Source organism: Aplysia californica, unplaced genomic scaffold (genome assembly GCF_000002075.1).
Source record: "Aplysia californica isolate F4 #8 unplaced genomic scaffold, AplCal3.0 scaffold00009, whole genome shotgun sequence".
Taxonomy (NCBI): domain Eukaryota; kingdom Metazoa; phylum Mollusca; class Gastropoda; order Aplysiida; family Aplysiidae; genus Aplysia; species Aplysia californica.
In genome coordinates, this window is record NW_004797279.1 from 2,992,918 (window position 1) to 3,004,593 (window position 11,676).

Here is an 11,676-nt window from a genome sequence, read left to right on the forward strand (position 1 = left end):
ATTCTTCTGTGATATCTACAGGCCATATAGATCTATATCTGGTCCCGTTTCACTTTGATTACCCTATCAAACAAGTCAGCCTTCGCCCCTGAACACCAAAGCTCGCTGCTCTTCTATTATCTATTTGTGGTGGCCGAATTTTGCTATTCAAAAGGCTTTTTAATGGCTACATCGATCGACATGCGGTTTTCGCTAAAAGATTCTTAAAAATATTCTCCAGATCATGACGCCTTTCGATTTTTTCCAGTTTTGAGACAGTTTTGATGCAAAAAGCTAAATTTCTTTATTTCGCCGATCGCTTTTGTAGGCCGACGCTTCTGTCTCTGTAATTTTAGAAAATCCGGTGCGGAAGTGATATTTCGCGAGGTGCATTTTGTTTTGAGAGTATAGATCTAAATCTAACCTAGATCTAGACTTTCAAATTTTTTGCATCTCTCAAGATTTATTGCTCCATTCCAGTAGAGTGTAAATAATAATATAATAGGCCAATGACTTTCAGTTGATGTTAATGCATCGATCATTCCTTTCATCGAAAGGGGGCTCAGCTTGTATTTATATATTATAAGGTACGTTTTCAAGTTTGCTTTAAAGGAACGCCTTATAAAAATGGACGAAAAAACGGAATTTTTAACACAGCTACAAAGCGATATAAAACCAAGATACATGTACTTATTCTGCTCGAAGTCTTACTTCTACTTCTATTTGATTAGCAGGAGGCAACAAATACATATCAGGCCTTTAGAATTGTAATTACAGGCTATCTATTTCAAAAACTGCATTTGGCGAGACAGAAGGCAACGAGAAAAATCGATTCCAAAATTGAAGCAAGAAATCGGTGAACACTCTAGACCAAAAGAGACCTCATTTCTTTCTACCCCAAAAGGGACTTTGTCACACTGGTCCAAAAGGAATTATTTACAGAGAAATGAACTCTCATCATCCCCTCACGAACACTCAGCGAAAAGAGATGTACTCTAACGTTAATGAGTACAATGTAACCAAACGCAGAGCCTAGTGCAATCTGAAATTCATACCAATGAAATGTTATGAGGTGTTCAGACAAGGTTGCTCTTTGAATGTTTGCCTGGGAAGCTTGTTGCGTAGATACGTCCCGGTAACAAATAGCTCTTCCAAACTCAGTACCTGCTGAAGGAGAAAGTTCTGTAAGGTCATTTCGAACGGTTTTTATTTTTCAGCATGGGGTGGAAGATTAATCGTGCACACGGTGAATTTCTTTGCTGTCTTTGGTATTATTATTACTGGTACTTAGAGGTCGGTTTCAATGAGGTTGTTGTTGTTGTTGTTGTTGTTTTGTTTTTTATTTTTATTTTATTTCCTTTCAGCGTTACGTGGTCCAAATTGATTTTGGTGAGACCTGTAAATTTCCGCAATTCTTGAGCCAATAACACTGATAGGCCCAAAAACTATCTTCGTTTTCGAAAACTTCATATGTACCTCGTGTCCCCTCTTCTGTATTTCAATGAAGTAAACTGACTGAAAGAAAAGAAGCGTGATAGTTATAAGCATTGCTTTTTTTTCTTTCTTATATTTTCAGCGCTAAATTGTTAATAGCCAACAGTTGGTCTCAACGACGTTTTGCTGTTTATTTGTTTGTTTCTCGTCTTGTTCTTTTCATTTTGGGAAATCCGATGAGAGGGGCGTTACACACGAATACGCATACTAGTTTCTGTGGTCGTGAAATCTGTATACTGCGGGCAAATGGCTGAGTGACTCATTGGAGTATATTTTGTGTTTAATGTCTGGAATAGGCTTCACCCTCAGAGAGATTGCGAACAGTATTCTGAAGTACTTTTTGGCAGAGATACTGTAGCAATAAAGACTATCTTTCATTTTAGGAGGATTGAGGTGGGGGGGGGGGGGATTCAGACAGAATTCCATTGTAATAATTTTTAAAAACATTTTAACTGCCTCAATAGAGTAATTATTGTCACATCTATTGGACATTTGGAATGGATGGGACCCTTGTTATATTGAGCTTGATGGGCTTATATGTAGGGAAATACGTTTCCAATTTCTAAAACTTCCAAACAAGGTTCTTGTTGTGCTACGAGTCCTTTAGACAAAGTACATTTTCAGGATGATAGTTTACCATTTTAAAGTTTCAGGTCTGAGGATTTTTTTTCTTATCTTTCTTAATGAAAATGTTACTTAGTCTTAGAAATAACATGATACGAGGGCAGACTGGCTATAAGAGACCCTACCTGTATACATTTTTGTTTTAATCTTAAATAACAGCAAAAACAAAGACAACAAAAATCAGAACACAGAGAGATAGGAAACACTCCCCCACAAATACACACACTCACACACACACAAACACACACACAGACACACAAACACACACACGCACACGCACGCACCCCCCCTCCCCCACACACATGCACATACATACACACACGTGCGCGCACACACACGCCCAGAAACACACATACACACACGCGCGCGTGCACACTTACACACATACACACACACTTACACACATACACACACATACAGTAGCTCCTCCCTCTCTCTCCCTCCCCCCCCCCTCTCTTTCTATCTTCCCCCTTCTCTCTATACATCTCTCTAAAAAAAAATATATATACGTATATGTATTTATATATATATATATATATATATATATATATATATATATATATATATATATATGTGTGTGTGTGTGTGTGTGTGTGTGTGTGTGTGTGTGTGTGTGTGTGTGTGTGTGTGTATTTAGATAGATATATACATGTACATGCATATACGAGCTGAATACCCGGCTTTGCTCGGGGATGACGCTTTGGCGTCACTGCTCCTACTGGTCTACGCCGCGTAGGCATTTTACATCTACATTGCTGTCTAGCCTTTCACAGTCACACCAGGCTTCTAGATCTATTTTGCTTTTGCTTACGTCTGCTTTGATTAACTCCTATCTTGACCTTCATTGCTTTAGTGTATTTTTGTCTAGCCCTTCACCATCACAAAATACGGGTTTCGCCTTACACCATCACAAAAAGCACTAAGAAAATAATAATCCACAAAAGGACTGACACACTGTAAAAGGGAACTCCCCGAAGTCTTCAAAATCACAGAGGCTGTGTCTATAGCTTGTTCACTTTCCTCTGACCGCGTTAAAAAATCTAGCTCATCGACAAATTTATCTATGCCCACGAAACGTTTCATGGCACTTCTACAGGCTAGCAACCAAACAAAAATATTTTTTTCTAAAAATCTAGACCCAGTAATTTAAAAAGTTTTTCTCTTTGGGCCCTATATAAAAAAAAACTCTTTGGATGTAGCCTATACACAGGATCACGTCTCCACATACTACAGGTGAGTCTTGAAAAAATTACTCACCCCGTCTCTTGAATCGTGTTTCTTAGGCGAACGTTAAAGAGCGGTAATGAACTTCCGTTGTGAAGGAGAGCTACGCAGATTTGTTTCGTTTCTCAGTAGAATCATCACAAATGTCAAAGAAGGACGTGAAATTTGGGTCAAATATATTTTTCTAAGTTCAGGAAATTAATAAATCAAAAATCGGGCTCCATCATGGGGGCTTATCTATCTTTTTGCACAGGTGCTGCCAGCTTTCAACTCTGTAGCTGTCGTAGTTTTATGGGAAAAGGAATACATGTGTTTCTAAGTTGCAAATCTATCTATCTATCTATCTATCTATCTATCTATCTATCTATCTATCTATCTATCTATCTATCTATCTATCTATCTATCTATCTACCTATCTATCTTTGTCTATCACCCCCATCGTTTAAAGTACAAACCCTCAACCAATGTCTGTGGCTAATGGAAACCACAATAGATAGAACAATAGTAACAATGTGTACTTATCAACCCGTCAAAAACTACTTCGCCAGAAACCCGATTAAGAGGGAGCAAAATCAAACCGTGAACTTGACATTAAATTACCCACTCCAAATGACACGTCCCCAATCTCCGTTCTAAACAAAGCAGCATTTTCACCAGGGCATAGAATTTATGTGACATTGACTACTTTTTGTGGGAAGGGGGCCTCAAACATTTCACCACTTAATAAACAGACAGGAAACAAGTGGCATCTAATTGTTATTTACCAGGTAACCTTTCGGGCATCGAATTCACGCCGAACCTGTTGTTAGGATTGTTTTTGAAAGCCTGTAAGTGTAAGACATTCAATGGAGCTTCCGCTGTAACGGCACCACTTTACAACGAGGGCGCTGTCAGCTGCTGTCCATGAAATACACCAGGACAAATCGCTGGGCACAAAATCGATACGTAATGGAAACAAAATTGCTCTCAGGGCAAAGTAGCAGCGCCGAAGAATGCGTATTATTAGGCCATGTCTCTTTGGAAAGTGATGAGTTATATTGTCCTTTGAAAAACGTTCGAAGTAGAGAAATCATTTCAGACACAATAATAAATGACACTAACAGGGGGCTTAAGCCTTTGTCGGTTCGTTTTGCTATCCTATGCGTTTTTTGTTGGGGGTTTTTCGAAATAAAGCATACAGAGGAGAGAAAAATTTGTAATATAAGTATAACTTTCAAACCCGTAAAGAAGTAAGTAAAATCGGTAAATTTAGCGGCATAGTAATTCAAACAGTAATGAAATTTAACTTCGCTCTGGGAGGGCCCCTTTTCTCTATGATCTTTTACGACTATATCTCTTCTTCTAGAAAAAGTATACAGACTGTACCGCACAGTCACTGTTTGGGTTGAACACTTAAAACGGGCCATTTGCTGGTTTAAGCCGTTTCGCACTTAGGTCCATTGTTTCAAAAGAAGTATTTATTTCTACGTCTGTTTTACTTTAAAGCGTGTGGTCATGACAGACTTTACTTGAACTTCACAGGACAAAATAGTAAAGCAAAGCGCAATGCTCTTTAAGACCTATTCACACACGCTCGTCTACGCCCTCTGTTGTCAGGGTGACTTGTTTCTCGAGCTCTTCCTTACCACTCCTTTACATTGGCCTTGTGGCTTTGAGCATTTGATCTTTTCCCTGGAGCCCTCAGCCCAGCTCAGTTACAAGTTTAATGAGTTTTTCTTTTCCTCAGTGGTTATTTTGTGCTCGGAAAACACAAATGACCGACGCCGTATCCTGATCCGAGCTCACTTTGCTCGAATGACCAACGGTCAGTATGTTTTTATTACACCTGATCACCTACCCCCATCCAATGTTGCAACCCCATGGGTTACAGGACAAGATGATGATCACTTGGCAAAGAAGGCATACGAGCATGTCCTACAGGTATACTCTGTTTACAGAAAGACTGACTGTTTGATCGATCTCTATGTAGGCAGACAGACAGACAGACAGACAGACAGACAGACAGACAGACAGACAGACAGACAGACAGACAGACAGACAGATAGATAGATAGATAGATAGATAGATAGATAGATAGATAGATAGATAGATAGATAGATAGATAGATAGATATGGGATGTGGAAGTAGATGTCACTATATTACATCTTCGTAGGTTTGTATATATATATATATATATATATATATATATATATATATATATATATATATATATATATATATATATGTGTGTGTGTGTGTGTGTGTGTGCGTGTGTGTGTATGTGTGTGGGGGGGGGTGTTAGTGTGTGTGCGTGCTTGTGTGTGTGCTTGTGTGTGTGTGTGTGTGTGTGTGTGTGTGTGTGTGTGTGTGTGTGAGAGAGAGAGAGAGAGAGAGAGAGAGAGAGAGAGAGAGAGTAATGTGTGTGAATAAGTATTGTGTGTGCAGTGCAGTGCAGTGCAGTGTGGTGTAGTGTAGTGTACTGTAAACGTATAAACGTATGCTGTTCTGATATTTTGATTAATGTCAAACTTGAATTTCGCAACAGATGACCGTTGCCGAGTCTGCAAGTGGCGAATATGAGCGGTTTCGGGATTTGGTCGGCGAAAAAATGGCAGATGCTCCCTGGTTCTACAACACCACAGGAGAAAAAAGTCTTAGGGTGTGTAAGAGTAAAAATTTAAAAGATTAAGCGAAATTCGTGCATCTTTGCTTGTTTTGCCTCTGTCTGAATTTGTATATGTGTGAGCACGAGAATTTCTGTATGTCTGTGTATATATTTGTGTAGGTGTGTGTTTGCGTTTGTGTGTGTGCGTGCGTGAGTGTGTGTGTGTGTGTGTGTGTGTGTGTGTGTGATTCAGAGACTTTCTTTCATATTCTGCGGTGCTTCTGAAATCGTATTCTATTTTTTTCGGAGGACAAGTCTTGAAGAGAAAGTTCAGCTAAAATATATCAAAATGTCCCTTCCTCCACAAAAATAATAGCCCTGCACAAAACTGGCAGAGATCAAGGTTTATTGTCCATAATTGAAAAAAAATGTATATCTGTCATAGCCATAGATACACTTTTACTAAGTTAGCACATTGAATAAAGAGAGGCACAACGACGCATCGACATGATAACGATTATTTAGTACAGAGGTAAAAAATGAGACAAACAGAACCCCTCCCCCCAAAAAAAGAAACAAAAAAACAAACAAGCCCGGAGGGTAAGAAAAGTAGTCCAAATTTTAACTGATTATTTGACTTCTGTGGGAATGGAGTTAGCAGAATCAGGCTTTTGTTGTTGAGAATTGCTCCTAATAAAACCTGAGGATATAATATACACCAGTCTGGGGTAAGCCGAATTGATATTTCGTGGCGACGCAAACACATAACAGAAGGATGGAGTTGTATGACGTCACTCAGACCTCCAAATCATATAGTCGTACGGCTGCAATTAATGTGCATTGCTACAATAATCCCAAAACTATTATTTAGTAGATACGGCTTTTAACTGATTGCCTTGAGGGGAGAGGAGGAATAATCTTTTCATTGATTTGGATCGCTCGACAGTCCATTTTTGTCATTATGGATAACCTATTTCGATGTGACATCTTGTACTACGAATAAATTTAGGCACTGTAGTGACTGGAATAATTCAAAATCTTCTTTTGCTAAAGTCATTATAAGGTGTATTAAATTAAACAAGAACTAAAACCCATCTCATACAATCTTGACAGAAAGTTATTGCAATACTTAGAACCGACTCATAAACCGATTCAGAAAAACGTCTTTAACACATGACGTCATTGCTATCCCCGTCGCTATCCTAGAATTACAAAGTTGTGTCTGCTAGTACCTAATTTTGAGAAATTTGAAGTTTAAAACTTTTAGTGTCACGTGGTCAAGCTTATTATCGAATACAATTATTTGAACACTTTGATAACGACAAAAAAATTATCTTTTGACTTTGATAGAGCAGACGGAACATTTGGTTTCTGACCTCATTGTCTTATAGTAACTTAAAACGTCCAAAAATGTCGGATATAATTTTATAATTCTTACGTAGCACCATGTTGGCCTCACAAAGGGTGGAGACACTGGGTGTGCAAAGAGGGTCAAATAAGTTCGAATTTAACATATCATCTAATGATAATACCATAGCGTTTGTCCCGTATCGGTTTTCACTCTACGCCTTTCGATTGGTGATGGGAGTCCCTCTTTAGGGCAGTGTGTGCTAGAAAAGTCGATTCCTGTGAGTGCTTTAAAACTGATCAACGCTCAGTACTGTGTATTGCCGACATGGGAGTCATCAGCTTTTGCACCATCTTCACAGCTACGCCATTCTCCTTCACTTTGTGAATGGTCAGAGAGTAACGTTCTCCGTGAGGTCTCCTTTCATGAAACCGCCTTTCGTGCCTGACGTCAAAGCTAAGATAAAATAAATATTTATTTCCAGATCTTGTTACTTTGATTTTATGTTTCACACACACACACACACACACACACACACACACACACACACACACACACACACACACACACACACACACTTTTACTCGCACACACGCAAACACACACACAGAGACACATACACACAACACACAAACATGTACATACACATATCCACACACACACACACACACACACACACACTAACACACACACACACACACACACACACACACACACACACACACATACTCACACGCACACACCAGCATACGCACACTATCCTCTGTGTTGGCTTCAAATAGAGTAGAGACCCGGATGTGCACATTAATACAAATAAGTTCCAAAGGAAGACCTCAACTGGACTTTTTTCGGCCAAACTTCCCATTGGCTTCAACCATCTTCACGGGTTTTAAAGCTGATCTCGGATTAGGTCTTAGGAATTTTGCAGTATCTTTGCATCTTAGAGGATGTTCACATTTTTGTTTGTTTTTTGGAAGAAAATCTGATTCTTCATAGAGTAAGTGCCATGCTGAGATGTTTTTATATGCTGCTAACTTTTGCATAGGGACAAGAGATTACCACAAAAAATGATGACCCTTAATAATTTAGAAGCATTAATTAATTTGGTATATAAAAAGCTCTAAATCTTTTCCATGGAAGCACGTGACCTACTTTTAATTGCGTGATCATGAAAGCGGTGTTCTACCCTCCCCCCCCCCACCCCCACCCCCTGAGTCATTCAACTCTCCACTCACACCTGAGATACCATCAAACCAGGGTTCAGCCTACTCACCTTTCCTTCACGACGTGGTCTACCTGTACCTCCTGGTGCTTAACGACACCGTGTCCCAGGGGTGGGACCACAGAGACGGAGCACTGATGTTTCAGTTGGCCAGAGGAAAGACTTTCAGAGGTTGAGAATGTTCCTTGTATTTTTGCTTAGTTAACATTCTTTTCGGTCGCTTTTCTCTTCTTGTTTCGTTTCGTTCTTTCTTTGTTTTTGTTTTATTGTTGTTTGTTTGTTTGTGTTTTGTTTTTGTTTTTTCGATTTTGTTTTCTTTTCTTTTTTCTCTTGCTCTTTTCTATTTTTTACCGCGGGAGAAAAAATATGAGATAGTTTTGTATCTTTTTAGCTGTTCAAGAGTCAAACAGTGTTTCTGTTTAGCCTTGTTTATTCCTGCTATTAATAGGAAAATATGAATTTTCATTCGTTTCTCTGCAAATTGATATCTCATGTGGTCACTATTGTACACAAAGTTTTATTTTCCTCGCGTGTTTTTTTTGGGGGGGGGGCCTATTTCGTTTTTCTCAAATGTTCTGAATTATAATCTGTTTAAGTCGTGAGGTGTCACATGTTCCAATGCAGCGCCCTTTTTACCCATCGCGAGCAATTTGGACTTGTTAATATCTGCGTTCGAAGAAAACGCAGCTCTACAATATATTCCTCCCTCTTTTTGCCATGCTTCTCTTCCATAGATCCATCTTAGAATCACTTTATCCAATTCCCTATCCAGTGCGTCCTGCAAAAGAAGATTTTAAAAAATTAGAATCATACAAGTTTATTGCAGCAAGATGTGACCATTTCTAGTCATTACATGGTCACTTTTGATGTTTAGATATGCAGTACTGGGTGAATTAAATGTACTAAGTGAATCTAAAAACAGCATTAAAAAAAGAGTGCCTCACTTTATTTTCAAGTTAGCGGAACCTCTATAGTGTAACGTGCCCGGGTTGAGAAAACATAACCCTGGGTTTTTACCTTTATATAATATTGTGATGTTTATAAACATGTGGTATTGTGTTTTTAGAATTATTAATTTGTGATGTTTATGAAAACGTGGTTTCATAAGAATAGAAATGATACAACGACGTAAGATTAGAAATTGAATTATATGTTGTTTAAAATTCGGAAAATGCATTCATGAGCTTTCAGTGCAAATCGTATTGTTCACAACAGCTATTTATGATTACATTTTAACAGGTTATAATCTTCAGATTACAACAAAGTTGACGGATTATTCAAAACAAATTATGACTTCTGAATAATAATTATTACTTTGGTATACCGGCGTCTGTGGCGTAGAGGTTAGGCGCTTTGCTGTTGCGTGCAGAAGATCCGAGTTCGAATCCCGAGTTGGGAGAACATTTGTATTGAGTAACTTTGGTCTTTCCGCTGGGATGAATCTCTCTGTGCTCGAGTTGGTCCTGACAGACAGGGTTAAAATCCCGCCTCCCAAATGATCTAAACTGTATGGATGGGGGCGTAAAAACTAATGTTTTGGCTGATGAATGAATGAGGGTCGGTGATGGCGTGGGTTCAATACAATAGATAAATCAATATTTCTGACAAAACAAAATGTTATTCAGATTATACTCTAAATCAAATGTGACAAACACCTTTAGCAATGAATCGGAAAAGAAGGAAATGTTTTAAGGATTGAACAAAATTATTTACAGCATGACCTGAGGAAAGGAGGTAATAAAAATCATTACTTACCCAGGGTCATTTTTGTTGCCTTATTAAGTTTACAATGACTTATATTGCTGTAATGAGGACGAATGTCACTAATACTTAGGACAATGTCCATACTTACAAGAAAAATCGATTAATGTAGACAAAATTCAGCTTCAGCAAGAGCTTGCCATGGAAAAACTCTTTGTTGTCAAAGCTGCAGTCTAAAATAAAGGATTTTCTCAAGTTCTAAATTATATTTTCATGTGGTTCTTTTAGATCTTTTAGCACAGTATTAGTGGTCGTAAACTTTACACGTGTTGAACCAGATCGACAGTATTAAAACAGCGCCAAAAAATTCAATGGCACAGGTCTTGTATTTTGTTGGAAACTCTGTGGCCATCACACAGGCTCAAACTGTATAAACAATTGGAAAGGCAGATGAAGGGATGCATGACCTGTGCCAGGGTCCTTACAGGACAAGGAATTGAGTATGATTAAACATAGTGACAAAGAAACGCAAACAAACACATTTTTGTGGGATGATTAATTTCATCATTGTCAAATAGATTTGTCAATACATATTATTATACAGACTCAAACGAACATACCAAGGGCCAGCTGGGCAGCACTTTGGTTCTTCCCATCTCTGTGTGTCCGAAAAAGGCGAACATAGCATTGCACTGACAAGTATTGCTGTGGAAAACTTGCAACTAGGGATGCAAAATGTGAATCATGCCTGTGGAGTTAAGTGGCACAAACAGATTCATTTTTACAATACACAATATTAGCAGACATATATTCTCAACTAATATGGTACGTGACATGGAGTATATCAATCTCAGACCATTTAGAGCAACGATTCGAGTTCATTAGGTTTTTATGTCCAAAAGACTATACCCGATTTTGACATTAAAAATGCAAATCTAAAGGTTATTCGAAACGAAACACAAGAAGTTTATCTTATATATTTTGTAATTTTAGTGCTTTCTGAAATCAGTAACGAAGATACACATCTCGAAGGACATTGATCGTATATGCTCGAAATTTCGTGAAAAAAATTGAGAACTAATAGGGATAGAAGAGGGGGGGGGGTGCGAATCGTAAAGCGCCTATCACTATGAGTTGGTGTTCCAACACGTAAGTCCAAGGTAAAGACGAGCGAAGTGGAGAGGACTTAGGAGCCGGTTCGGTTTGCGCTTCGGATTATAATATTCAGCTGTAAACTAAAGAGAACTGACCTATATTGGCTGCTGTTCTTAGTCGATTTTTATTATCTACTCTTTGCTGTAGAGGGATCGTGTGGGATTTCCCATGAAGTGTTTAATTACTCTCACAAGGATTTTCATTTAGCAACGGCAGAGCAACATGCCTGTTTACTCTGGGTTTGGATATGAACGACTTTCACTCAGTCATTGACCGTGGCAGACACGTACCCAGAACCATTTCTTCTTTCCGAATAGAAAAGCCCTTCATGTCAATAATTCGTA

At 38.6% G+C, this 11,676-nt stretch overlaps 1 long non-coding RNA gene across 1 annotated transcript; it reads left to right on the top strand.

Annotated features, from left to right (window-relative positions):
* The first annotated feature begins 5,066 nt into the window (after window positions 1-5,066).
* On the top strand, window positions 5,067-5,991 carry LOC118477158. Its single transcript, XR_004858571.1, has 2 exons — window positions 5,067-5,241; window positions 5,847-5,991. It is a non-coding gene; the product is annotated as an uncharacterized LOC118477158 (long non-coding RNA).
* The last annotated feature ends 5,685 nt before the right edge of the window (window positions 5,992-11,676 follow it).